The following is a 13572-nucleotide window of genomic DNA, read 5'->3' as shown; positions in this document are numbered from 1 at the left end:
AGCAACAGGGACAGAGGAAAGAGAGCGGGGGAAAGCAAGATGGAAGGCATTGAGCAGGATGATTCAGAATCCAAGTGCTTTTAAACAGTCACAGGTAGATTTATATCATATAGGGTTAGAATAATTGGGGTAACTCATCTAATCTAAGTGGGCAGCTTTTATCATTACCATTTGGCTCTGAAATTATTGTATGGGCCTCTTGTGAATTGAGAATTTTTTAATTTACAAATCTGAGAGATTAATTATGTTTCTAGAGTTTTGTTTTACTGGCTTACTGGAATGTGGGACCACTGATGTCCACAGGGGATTTATGACTGAGAAGATACAGGCGGCTGTGAGATAAGCAAACCAGATATGGAAAGACTGTGATGGTAGCTGATGAGGATAGCTAGAGACAGTGTGGTGGCTGCAGGAGTAGAGTTGCCAGCCTTCTAGAGTTTTGTTTCTACTGGGTTGCTGGGTGTTATGGTGGCTGACCATGGGTGAGTGGGAGTTGCATGGGGCTGGTGAACTTAATGAGTAGGATATAGACATTTCCATAGCTCCTGATCCTCTGGTGCCTGGTGTAGTACAGGAACTTGTCAGTCTTTTGTAATATTTCCCACAATAGGTGCCTATCAGTTAGGGACAACTCTTGCTCTTAGTAATTTCAAAATTTATTTTCTGTTTGGAAGAATCTAATGAGAAAACATTTTTTCACTGAGAGTACTGGCCCAAAAAATCATTTGCTTTGCTTTCATTGATGTTACTATATGAATTATGAATTTCAATTGTCAAATATTATTATTAGATTAGAATAAGGTTTTTATGTTCTTTATGCTCAGAAATACAAAAAAATTGCATCCTTATGATAGAGCAATGTAGCACCTCACTGATATGATAAAAACCTGTTACCAAACTGATACACTGCACAGACATTATATCAAACCTTGGAAGATCTCTCAGATTAGAAAGAACTGCATCCCACAGATGAGGGTCAAAGGTCCTGGGAAGATGAATTAATTCAGTTCACACAGGTACTAAGTGGTTGATTCAATACTCATATCCAAGTGTGTTCTCCTTCCATAATATCGAAGTTGATGTTACTTATAATCTTGACATTGAAACTGTAAGATAAAGAAAACTTTGTCATGACAAAAGTCTTTAAATAAGAATCTAAACTCCAAGGCTCCAGAAAAGAAAAGAATCAATCTGGAATGAACAAGAGACTAAATGTGTATTGTGATGACAGGACATTAAAATATAGTCAAAATCTAATTTGTATGAGTAGTGTTAGCAAGATATTATAATATTTGAAATAAAATGATATTCAAAACAAGGATAACAGTGATCCAGCTTAGTTTTATATATGCATAAACTGAATAGCATATGTTATTGCATATTGAGCATCTTCGAACAAAAAGTTTGTATAAATGTAGTTCTTTTGTAAGTTTTAATTTTTCATTGATTTTTTTTCATGAATGTGAGTACACTGTTGTTTTCTTCAGATATACCAGAAGAGGGCATTGGATCCCCATTGCATATGGTTGTGAGCCACCATGTGGTTGCTGGGAATTGAACTCAGGAACTCTGGAAGAGCAGGCTCTTAACCACTGAGCCATTACCCCAGACCACTTTTTTTTTTTTTACAGCTTTAAATTTTACTGGTTATAGTAGATTCCTAGGGATCTTGATACAGTTAGGTAGTTACTATGTTCTAAATATCTATTTATTAAAGGCATGGTCCTGACTATAGAACACTTAGAAGTTGGTGAATCTTTGAAGAAGGGTCTTATGGGAGGGCTTGAGTGAATGACTTTGAATGCTACAGGAAGACCTCAGTCTCTTTCCTTTTTCTCTCTTCAGTTTGTAGCTGATGAATTGAGCCCTGTGATGAGTCACCTTCCCAGAGACCAAAAACCAAGAGTCAGAATATTTATTTTTCTTTATAAGACAATTGTTAAAGTATTTTCATAATGATGGAAAATGACTCACGGATATCTCATAGCTAAATACCACAGACTGAGATATCTGAAATGCAGAAATGCATTTTCTCTTCCTTCTAGGCACAAGTCCAAGGACACAGCATTTTCACAGGTACTTTCCTCTAGGGCCCCAGTCCTTCACTCAGAAGACTGCCTCCTCATGAACCTTCACCTTCAGATGCTCTTGTTCTGCCACTGCCTTTGTTTTAGCCTTCCCTACAAGAGCAGCTGTCCTATCAGATTAAATGCAACACAAAGCCTTTTAGATGTTGTCATTCCATGTAACCAGCTGTTTTAATCTCATACGTCCCAAGGGTCCCTGACTATTTGTTTTGTTTTCTGCTAACAATTTAACAGTAAGATCATCTGTGATCTCCAAAGAAAAATTTAATTAATACTAGAAGGAGCTTACAAAGTCACAAAATTTTACATTTTAGATACTGGCTTCCACCATCAGCTTCATCTCCTGACTGTAGATATCTCTGAAATACAATCAATTTTTTTAATCTTGTAAAATATGTTTTGTACATATTAGTTTGTTTTCTTCTATAAGTTTTCAAACTATGTCATTTGGCTCTGAACAGCAAATCTGGATCATTTCATTGTTTATGATAAAAAGAACATGAACACATTTTATAAAGATCTTGAGAACTGAACTCACTGTCTCTTTCACCTTTTACAGAGAAGTAGAACAACTTGGTCTCTGTTAATTTCTAAAATTAAGACTTATATTTTCAAGACAATATGAACTATGATATGTTTATGATCACAATACAATTTTTTCATTGACTAAGTCTCTTTGTCTAATTTTCTTTATTTATATCGAACTAAATGAAATATCCTTAAATTATGAAGTGAATGCAGCAGAGAACCAGAAATTTAAAATGTGCAGAGTATCAATGTGGCACCAAGAAGAAACCAATTTCTTGAGAGATAGCACTTAAGAAAAAAGGAGTCCCTAGAACATGAATTTTGCTACTTTTAGAAGCATGAATCAACATTCATTTGCTGAGCTCTGCCTAAAGGGTGGTTAATCCTAGAATACAAATTTTAAAATCATAAAAAGTGAGATAAAATAAACATCTAAATTCTAGGTGAGGTACCAACGTCTTTACGACTTGTTTCATGAAATTATGGTGCCTTGAAGTTTAATGATTGTAAGAGCATAAAAATGAAAGAAGACTTCTCACATGAATAAGTCAGAGGAATCAGAATTCTCCAGAACGCTGTTTGTTTGGACACATTTTATCCCATGAGCACGGGTCAAAATCAATTTGAAATGCCACACACACCACTTTTTGCACTTATAAAATTTTTGAAGTGAAAACTATCTTATTTTTGTGGATGTTTTGCAGAAAAATGGTTGAGAAGCAGATAAAAATACAGTCGTGTATACCTTCCCTGTATACTACAGAGTCCTTTGGATCACTTCTGTTACCTGGAGAGCTACATGACATTTCAGGGGCAGTGTAGAACATTGTTGTGCATTCTGCAGAGGCAGCAACAGATCTTTGCAAATACATCTTTTCTTATTACAGTGTCAGCAACTTCTACTTTTGCCAATTGAATCATTTAACCAGCTGAGACCTCATGTATTTGTTTGCTGGTTTTGGCCTTCTCAGCAGGAGCCCAAGTAAAATGACTGTCTCCACAAAACTTCCCTTCCTCCCTCCTCCTTCCTCCTCTTCCTCCTATTTCTCCCTCTATCCCCATCTGCTGCTTTCTCCTTTTTCCCTCTTATATTTTTTCACTATAGTTAACCATCTTGAATGTCATTTTTCCAAGATGGATATCTTTAACATATAAAATGTGAAAGAATGAAAGAAAACACATTTTCATATATATATATGTATATATATATATATGCATCACATATATGCATCATATGTATATGCACATCATATATATACACATCATATATGTATACATCATATATATAAACAGCAGATATATATGTACATATATATATATATATATATATATATATATGACATTAAGATTTCCAAACCTATAAATTGTGCAGTTCATAGCTAATATTCAGAATACATGAGATTCATTTGTTGTGGTTAATATCATCACATCATTTTATGCATTTCTTTTCCTGCCTTTCCTCTCTGCAGTGCACTGTGGCTTGTCAGAGAGATCATCAGACTTTACTAAATACACCTTTTAATGTCTCTGCCTTATTCACTAGTATATTTCATTCATCTAGATGTTGTAACTCACACACCAATAGAAGATAACATAGATAGTTAATTCTACTACACACTCATAATATAGCTATAAATTGATAAGAAACAAAGTCTAACAAACAAGTCACAGTTTTGAATATTGTAAAACCTATACACAATAATTATGTAACCTAGACTCTTTTTCCTTAGAGGGGTATTTTATATTGTTTTATTTTATTTTATTTTATTTTATTTTATTTTATTTTATTTTATTTTATTTCATTTCATTTCATTTTATTTTAAATGGGTGTTTTCCTTGCATGTATGTTTGTGGACACACAAGCCAGATGACAGTAGCAGATTCCTGTGACTGGACATAGAAATGGCTGTGAGCTTTCATATATTTACTGGGAATTGAACCTGGATCCTCTATAACATATGCTTATAACTACTAAGCCATTGCTCCAAGTCATAACCTGTCACTTTTGTTGTCTAATTATTTGAATGTAGACATTCTTTTGAATGTTCCTTCCTTCCTTCCTTCCTTCCTTCCTTCCTTCCTTCCTTCCTTCCTTCCTTCCTTCCTTCCTTCCTCCCTTCCTTCCCCCCCCCTCTCTCTCTCTTTCTTTCTTTCTTTCTTTCTTTCTTTCTTTCTTTCTTTCTTTCTTTCTTTCTTTCTTTCTTTTTTTCTTTCTTTCTTTCTTTCTTTCTTTCTCTTGTTTTATTTTTTGTTGTTTTGTTTTGTTTTGTTTGTTTTACAGTCTTAAACTTGCTATTTTTGCTTTTGTACCAGGCATTACAAGTGCAGTTTAAATATACATTAAGTTTGTAGATATTTTCTTCTACCAAGATAAACTTGTGTTTGTTATCTGGTAGCTAGTTTAGAAGCACAGGGATGCAGAGCAGTATAACTTAGCCTTCAGTCTTTTTGTGTCCACCACTTCCATTTCACCTTCTCTGGCTCATCAACTTATCAGTGAGAATATCTACTCCACCAAGTTGTCTCATAGTCTTTTTTTTAATTTTCTATATTCTTTGTTTACAATCCAAATGCTTTCCCCTTTCCCAGTTCCCCCCCTCCTCATATGTCCCATAAGCCCTCTTCACTCCACCCATTCTCCAATCACCCCCTCCCTTTCCTCTGTCCTGGTACTCCCCTACAATGCTGGATCACACATTTCTAGGATCAGGGCCCTCTACTTCCTTCTTCATGGGAATCATTTGATATGCTATTTGTGTTCTTATTCAGAGCTTCTGGGCTAATTAATATCCACTTATCAGTGATTGCATTCCATGTGTAGTCTTTTGTGATTGGGTTACCTCACGTAGGATGCAATTTTCCCGTTCCAACAATTTGCCTAAAAATGTCATGAATTCATTGATTTTAATGGCTGAGTAGTGTTCCATTGTGTAAATATACTACATTTTCTGTATCCATTCCTCCACTGAGGAACATCTGGGTTCTTTCCAGCTTCTGGCTATTATAAATAAGGCTGCTATGAACATAGTGAAGCATGGGTCCTTACTGCATGCCAGGGAATCCTCTGGGTGTATGCCCAAGAGTGGTATAGCTGGGTTCTCCAGAAGTGTCATGCCCAGTTTTCTGAGGAACTGCCAGATTGATTTCCAGAGTGGTTGTACTATCTTACAATCCCACCATCAATGTAGGAGTGTTCCCCTTTCTCTGCAACCTCGCCAACACCTGCTGTCTCCTGAGTTTTAACCTTAGCCATTCTGATTGGTGTGAGGTGAAATCTCAGAGTTGTTTTGATTTGCATTTCCCTAATGACTAATGATGCTGAACATTTCTTAAGCTGCTTCTTGGCCATCTGAATTTCTTCAGGAGAAAATTCTTTGTTTAGCTCTGTACCCCATGTTTAATAGGGTTATTTGGTTCCCTGGGGTCTAACTTCTTGAGTTCTTTGTATATATTGGATATTAGCCCTTTGTCAGATGTAGGGTTGGTAAAGATCTTTTCCCAGTTTGTTGGTTGCAATTTTGTCCTTTTGATGGTGTCCTTTGACTCACAGAAGCATAAAAGGGGTCATAGTCTCCCAACCACAAAAAGCATGGGACCAGATGACTTTAGTGCAAAATTCTATCAGACATTCAAAGAAGACCTAGCACCAATACTCTTCGAACTATTCCACAAAATAGAAACAGAAGGAACACTACCAAACTAATTCTATGAAGCCAAAATTATGCTGATACCAAAATCACACAAAGATCCAACAAAGAAAGAGAACTTCAGGCCAATTTCCCTTATGAACATCGATGCAAACACACTAAATAAAATTCTTGCCAACCGAATCCAAGAACACATCAAAACAATCATCCACCATGATCAAGTAGACTTCATCCCAGGGATGCAGGGATGGTTCAAGATAAGGAAATCCATCAATGCAATCCACTACATAAACAAACTCAAAGAAAAAAACCACATGATCATTTCATTGGATGCTGAAAAAGCATTTGACAAAATTCAGCATCCTTTCATGGTAAAAGTCTTGAAAAGAACAGGAATTCAAGGCCTATACCTAAACATAGTTTAAAGCAACATACAGAAAACTGGTAGCCAACATCAAACTAAATGGAGAAAAACTTGAAGCAATTGCACTAAAATCAGGGTCTAGACTAGACTGCCCCCTCTCTCCATATCTTTTCAATATAGTACTTGAAGTTCTAGCTAGAGCAATTCGAAAACATAAGGAGGTCAAAGGGATACAAATTGGAAAGGAAGAAGTCAAACTATCACTATTTGCAGATGATATGATAGTCTACTTAAGTGACCCAAAAAAACCTTCACCAGAGAACTCCTACAGCTGATAAACAACTTCAGCAACTTGGCTGGTTATAAAATCAACTCAAACAAATCAGTTGCCTTCCTATACTCAAAGGATAAGCTGGCTGAGAAAGAAGTAAGGAAAATGACACCCTTCACAATAGCCACAAACAATATAAAGTATCTTGGTGTGACTCGAACCAAACAAATAACAGATCTTTATGAGAAGAACTTCAGGTCTCTGATGAAAGAAATCAAAGAAGACCTGAGAAAATGGAAAAATCTTCCATGCTCGTGGCAAGATTAATATAGTTAAAATGGCCATCTTGCCAAAAACAATCAACAGATTCAACACAATCCCAATCAAAATCCCAACTCAGTTCTTCATAGAGTTAGAAAAAGCAATTCTCAAATTCATCTGGAATAACAAAAAACCCAGGATAGCTAAACTATTCTCAACAACAAAAGAAATTCTCAACAGTAAAAGAACTTCTGGGGGCATCAGTATCTTAGACCTCATGCAATACTCAGAGCAATAGTGTTAAAAACTGCATGGTATTGGTACAGTGACAGGCAAGTGGGTCAATGAACTAGGATTGAAGACCCAGAAATGAACCCACACACTTATGGTCACTTGATCTTCAACAAAGGAGCCAAAAACATCCAGTGGAAAAAAGGATAGCCTTTTCAACAAATGGTGCTAGTTCAATTGGAGGTCAGCATGCAGAAGAATGTGAATTGATCCATTCTTATCTCCTTGTACTAAGCTCAACTCAACTCTTTTCATTGTGCGTGCATCCTTATGTTTCACTTTCTTTTTTCTCTTTCTTTTTATTGGATATTTTCTTTAGTTACATTTCAAATGTTATACTCTTTCTTGGTTTCCCCTCTGCAACCCCTCTCTCTTATCCTCCCTTACCCTGCTTCTATGAGGATGCTCCTTTACCCACCCACCCATTCCCACTTCACTGTCCTGGCATTCCCCTACAGTGGCGCATCAGGCCTTCACAGGACCAATGAGTCCCACTGATGCTCGGCAAGGCCATCCACTGCTACATATGAAGCTGGGGCCATGGTCCTTCCATGTAAACTCTTTGGTTGCTGCTTTAGTCCCTAGGAGCTCTGGGCTGGTCTGGTTGGTTGATATTGTTGTTCTTCCTATGGAGCTACAAACCCCTTCATGTCCTTCAGTCCTTTTTCTAGCTCCTCCATTGGGGATCCCGTGCTCAGTCCAATGGTTGGCTGTGAGCATTCACATCTCTATTTGTCAGGCTTTGTACTTTCTTTTTCATTTCCCCATGTTTACTTGCTCCTCTTAGTGGAGTCCAAGGTTTCTGAGTCTGCCATCATCTCAGGAGTGTCTTCAGGGGTGGCATGCCTCATTCATGCATTATAGCACTGGGCATGGTTCATCTCAGATGTGGTTTGCTCCATTTCCCCAGTCCTGCTCTGTGCCAGGGTTCATCTCAAGTTAGCTCCCTGTCTGGGCCGCATGGAACCAGTCTGGTGGTCAGCTCAGTCTTGTTTCTTTTCAGGAAATGTTAAACTACTACTAATTCTGATGTTCACAGGTTCGAACACTGAGGACAGACACAACTGCTGTTCTCTCTGCCATGAACTGTCTCATGTGACATAGCAGCCATACTGACAACATCTAGGGGCAATTTCCTCATTTTGGCGTGACCCCCAACTATAAAAGCATTTTTAATACTACTTCATAATTATAATTTTGACACTGTTATGAATCATTTTGAAAATATCTGTGCTTTTGATAGTTTGAAATGACCACTGTGAAAGGGTTATTCAACCTCCAAAGGGGTCACAGCTCTCAAGTGTTCATGATAAGTCTGCTTTTTCCCCTCCAGCTCTCTGATGAGTGATGATTTTGAGATGATGACGTGGGATTCCTACATTTCTTGTCATTTGGGTTTCCATTGCCTACTCTTTCCTAAATCTGCTTTTGAAATATTTGTGTTTCCTGTGGACTCCTTGGCTAATGTGCTGATAAAACAGGACAACAAAGAAATAATCAGGATAATATGTCATAGCATATATTAAACACATAATTTAATTTGTGCAGTGCAAATAAAATTAATGAGAATGGAGTCATTTACTTGATCAGTCAGAATGATTTGTCTACATCTAAATGCAGAGCGCACAGCTTATTCAGTATTTTTCCAGGTCCTGTTGGGAATATAGAGGACAAAAAAAATGCAAGTTTTATGACAACAATATGGTTATATTTGTAGTTATTAAAGTAATGTTATATCTGAATATGGTTTTTAAGTATTTAACTGTTATTTGGAAAAGAATAATGAAATAGCCTCCATGCTTACCATTCCAGAAGCTACATTCTAATATGGTCTCAGTGATTTAAAATTCACAAACCTAACTGTCATGTTCAGATTCCTTTTGCAAAGACTATTTAGTAGAAATTTTATACCTCAGTAGAATCCTTGGGCTAGACAATTTTTTTTAATGAAAGGCAACTATAGTCCTTTAGGAAAACTGATCATTCTGTCTTCATACTTCAGTGTGTTTATCTATGAAAGCCAAAGACTAATTAGCAAATTTACTAATGAAGTTCTCCATATTTGCTGTAAAGAAAAGCCATTCTTTGCAACACTGTGAATAATGAGTCAGACCAGACTGAACCTCAACAAGAACTGCTATTCATTCTTGACAAATGTGAGTGTGTTTTCTTTCACTTCGTGCAATGTTGATTGGTAATTAGAGGACCATGGTTCAAACAAATAATTAGAGATGATGATTAAAGAGCAAACACAACCTTAACTAATGGCTTTGCTCATAGCAGGTGCTTCTTTAGACCACCAATAAAGCTCATTTTTAGGCTCTACATACCAACACAAGATTTAGCACATTATTGCCACTATAAAAATGGCTGTGCTATTAAGGAATCACAATGACTTCTCATTATTTGTTCTGCAATCTGGTCTTCAACTCTAAGAATCCATATTGATCTAGTGATTCCATTCCAGATACTGTTGGAAGGGTGTGATGGAGACTGAGAAATACCTCGCATACTAATATTTATCACTTTCAAAGCCTAACTTTAAAGTGCTATTACCGCACAGATTGCACAAAATTAGGTACAAAATAAATGTGAAATACATACTATGTATATAAACAGTGAATACCTACTCAAAAATATCATTGGCTTCTAAGCACCATTGCATCTATTTTGAATGAGAATGACAGGCCTATTCTACTTCCATAAGCTTACTTTTCTATGGAAGAATTTAAGTTTTGTTATTAAATAAAATCACAAAATTAACTCTATATGCAAATTATACTTATATTCCTTCAACTACAAAAGTACTACTTTAAGCCTTCATGTGACTAAGTGATGTGCAAATTATGTTGCTAATTTAGCAAACCTGATTATTTCAGAATGTTTCAAGTAAGACTTTCTTTTCTTTTAATAACTTTCTTTATTAAATATTTTCTTTTTTATATTTCACATGTTATCCCCTTTCCTCATTTCCTGTCTGAAAACACCCCTCCCCTCTCTCTGCTCACTAACCCACCCACTCACAATTCCCTGACCTGGTATTCCCCTACCTTGGGGCAATGAGCCTTCATGGGTCCAAGGGCCTCTCCTCTCATTGATGTCCAACAATGCCATCCTCTTCTACATATTCAGCTGGAGCCATGGTTCCTCCACTTCCCTGGGAGCTCTGGAGGTACTGGATCATACATATTGTTGATCCTCCTATAGGGCTGCAAGCTCCTTCAGCTCATTGGGTCATTTCTCTAGCTCCTCCATTGGGGACCCTGTGCTCAATTCAATGGTTGCCTGAGAGCATCTTCCTCTGTATTTGTCAGGCACTGGCAGGGCCTCTCTGGAAAAAGCTATATCAGGTTCTTGTCAGCAAGTGCTTATTGGCATCCAATAAAGTGTCTGGGTTTGGTGATTGTATATGGGATAGATCCCCAGGGGGATCAGTTTCTGGATGGTCTTTGCTTCAGTCTCTTCTCCACACATTTTCTCTGTATTTCCTCCCATGGATACTTTGTATTCTACCTAAGAAGGACCAAAGTATCCACACATTGGTCTTCTTTCTTAAGCTTCATGTGGTCTGTGAATTTTATCTTGGGTATTTCAATCTTTTGGGCTAATATCCACTTACCATGGAGTACATACCATGTGTGATCTTTTGTGATTGGATTTCCTCACTAAGGATGATATTTTCTAGTACCATCCATCTGAATTCATTGTTTTTAATAGCTAAGTAGTACTCCATTGTATAAATGTACCACATTTTCTATATCCATTTCTCTGTTGAGGGACATCCGGTTTCTTTCCAGCTTCTGGCTATTATGAATAAGGCTGCTATAAACATAGTAGAACATGTTGGGGCATTTTCTGGGTATGCAACCAGGAGTGGTATAGCTATGTCCTCCCATAATACTATGTTCACTTTTCTGAAGAACCATCAAACTGGTTTCCAGAGTGGTTTTCCCAGTTTATAATCCCACTAGCAATGGAGGAGTGTTCCTCTTTCTCCACATCCTGGCCAGCATCTGCTGTTACCTGTGTATTTAGTCTTAGCAATTTTGACTTATGTAAGGTAAGAATTTCAAGTTAGTTTTGATGTGCATTTCCCTGATTACTAAGTATGTTGAACATTTCTTTAGGTGCTTCTCATCCATTCAGTATTCCTCAGCTGAGAATTCTTTATTTAGCTCTTTACCCCGTATTTTGATAGGGTTATTTGATTCTCTGGAGTCTTCCTGAGTTATTTGTATATATTGGATATTAGTCCTCTATCAGATGTAGGATTGGTAAAAATCTTTTCCTAATCTGAGGGTTGCCGTTTTGTCATATTGACAGTGTCCTTTGTGTTAGAGAAGCTTTGCAATTTTATGAGGTCCCATTTGCCAGTTCTTGATCTTAGAGCATAAGCTATTGGTATTCTATTCAGGAAATTGTCCCCTGAGCTCATGTGCTCGAGGGTCTTCCCCAGTTTCTTTTCTATTAATTTCAGTGTATCTGGTTTTATGTGGAGGTCCTTGATCCACTTGGATTTGAGTTTTGTACAAGGGAATATAAATGGATCAATTTGCATTTTTCTACATGCTGACTTCCAGTTGAACCAGCACACACCTAATAGTTTTAGCTCCATTATCAAAGAGCAAGTGATCATAGGTGTGTGAGTTCATTTCTGGGTCTTCAGTTCTATTCCATTGATCTACCTACATGTCACTGAACCATGCAGTTTTGTTTTGTTTTGTTTTAATCACAATTGCTCTGGAGTACAGCTTGAAAGCAAGTATGGTGACTATGCCATAAGTTCTTTTATTGTTGAGAATAGTTTTGCCTATCCTGTTTTATTTTATTTTATTTTATTTTAGTTTATTTTAGTTTAGTTTAGTTTAGTTTAGTTTAGTTTAATTTTGGTATTCCAGATGAATTTGCAAATTGCTCTTTCTAGGTCTATGAAGAATTGAGTTGGAATTTTGATAGGGATTGCATTGAATATGTAGACTGCTTTCAGAAAGATAGCCATTTTTACTATATTAATCCTGCCAATTCATGAGCATGAGAAATCTTTCCATTTTCTGAAATCTTCATTGATTTCTTTCTTGGGAGATTTGAAATTCTTGTCATACAAAATTTTCACTTGTTTAGTTAGAGTCACACCAAGGTATTTTATACTATTTATGACTATTGTGAGGGTATCATTTCCATGATTTCTTTCTCAGCCTGTTTATCCTCTGAGTAGAGGAAGGCCACTGATTTGTTTGAGTTAATTTTATATCCTGCCACTTTGCTGAAGTTGTTTATCAGGTTTAGAAATTCTCTGGTGGAATTTTGGGCATCATACTATCATAATATTTGCAAAAAATGATGTTTTGACTTCTTCCTTTGACCTCTTTTTTTTTGTCTGATTGCTCTGGCTGGGACTTCAAGTACTATATTGAATAGGTATGAAAAGAGTGGACAGCCTTGTCTAGTTCCTGATTTCAGTGGGATTTCTTTGAGTTTCTCTCCATTTAGCTTGATATTGGCTGCTTGTTTTATATATATATATATATATTGCTTTTACTATGTTTAGCTATGGGCCTTGAATTCCTGATCTTCCCAAGACTTTTATCATGAAGGGGTGTTGGATTTTGTCAAATATTTTCTCAACTTCTAATGAGATGATCATGCATTTTTTCTTTGAATTTGTTTATGTAGTGGAGTGCCTTGATATATTTCCTTATATTGAACCATTCCTGCATCCCTGGGATGAAGCTTACTTGATCATGATGAATAACTGTTTTGACATATTCTTGGATCCTGTTTGCAAGAATTTTATTGAGTAGTTTTGCATTAATATTCATAAATTGGTGTGAAGTTCTCCTTCTTTGTAGGGATTTTGTGTAGTTTAGGTATCAGCATAATTGTGGCTTCATAGAACAAATTGGGTACTGTTCCTTCTGTTTCTGTTTTATGGCATTGTTCAGAGTGTATTGGTATTAAGTCTTCTTTGAAGGTCTGATAGAACTTTGCACTAAACCTTTCTGGTCCTGGACATCTCTTGGTTGGGAGATTATTGATGACTGCTTCTATTTCATTATGGGTTATGGGGCTGTTTAGATTGTTTATCTGATCCTGATTTAACTTTGGAACCTTGTATCTTTCTAG

At 36.6% G+C, this 13572-nt stretch overlaps 1 non-coding gene across 1 annotated transcript; it reads right to left on the bottom strand.

Moving 5' to 3' along the window:
- Nucleotides 1-8454: 8454 nt before the first annotated feature.
- LOC127696920 (small nucleolar RNA SNORA17) lies at nucleotides 8455-8582 on the bottom strand. Its single transcript, XR_007980364.1, has one exon. It is a non-coding gene; the product is annotated as a small nucleolar RNA SNORA17 (small nucleolar RNA).
- Between the last annotated feature and the right edge of the window lie 4990 nt (nucleotides 8583-13572).

This window comes from Apodemus sylvaticus, chromosome 11 (assembly GCF_947179515.1).
Source record: "Apodemus sylvaticus chromosome 11, mApoSyl1.1, whole genome shotgun sequence".
NCBI classification, from domain to species: domain Eukaryota; kingdom Metazoa; phylum Chordata; class Mammalia; order Rodentia; family Muridae; genus Apodemus; species Apodemus sylvaticus.
The sequence above is the reverse complement of the archived record's forward strand: the minus strand, read 5'-3'. Positions and strand labels throughout refer to the sequence as shown.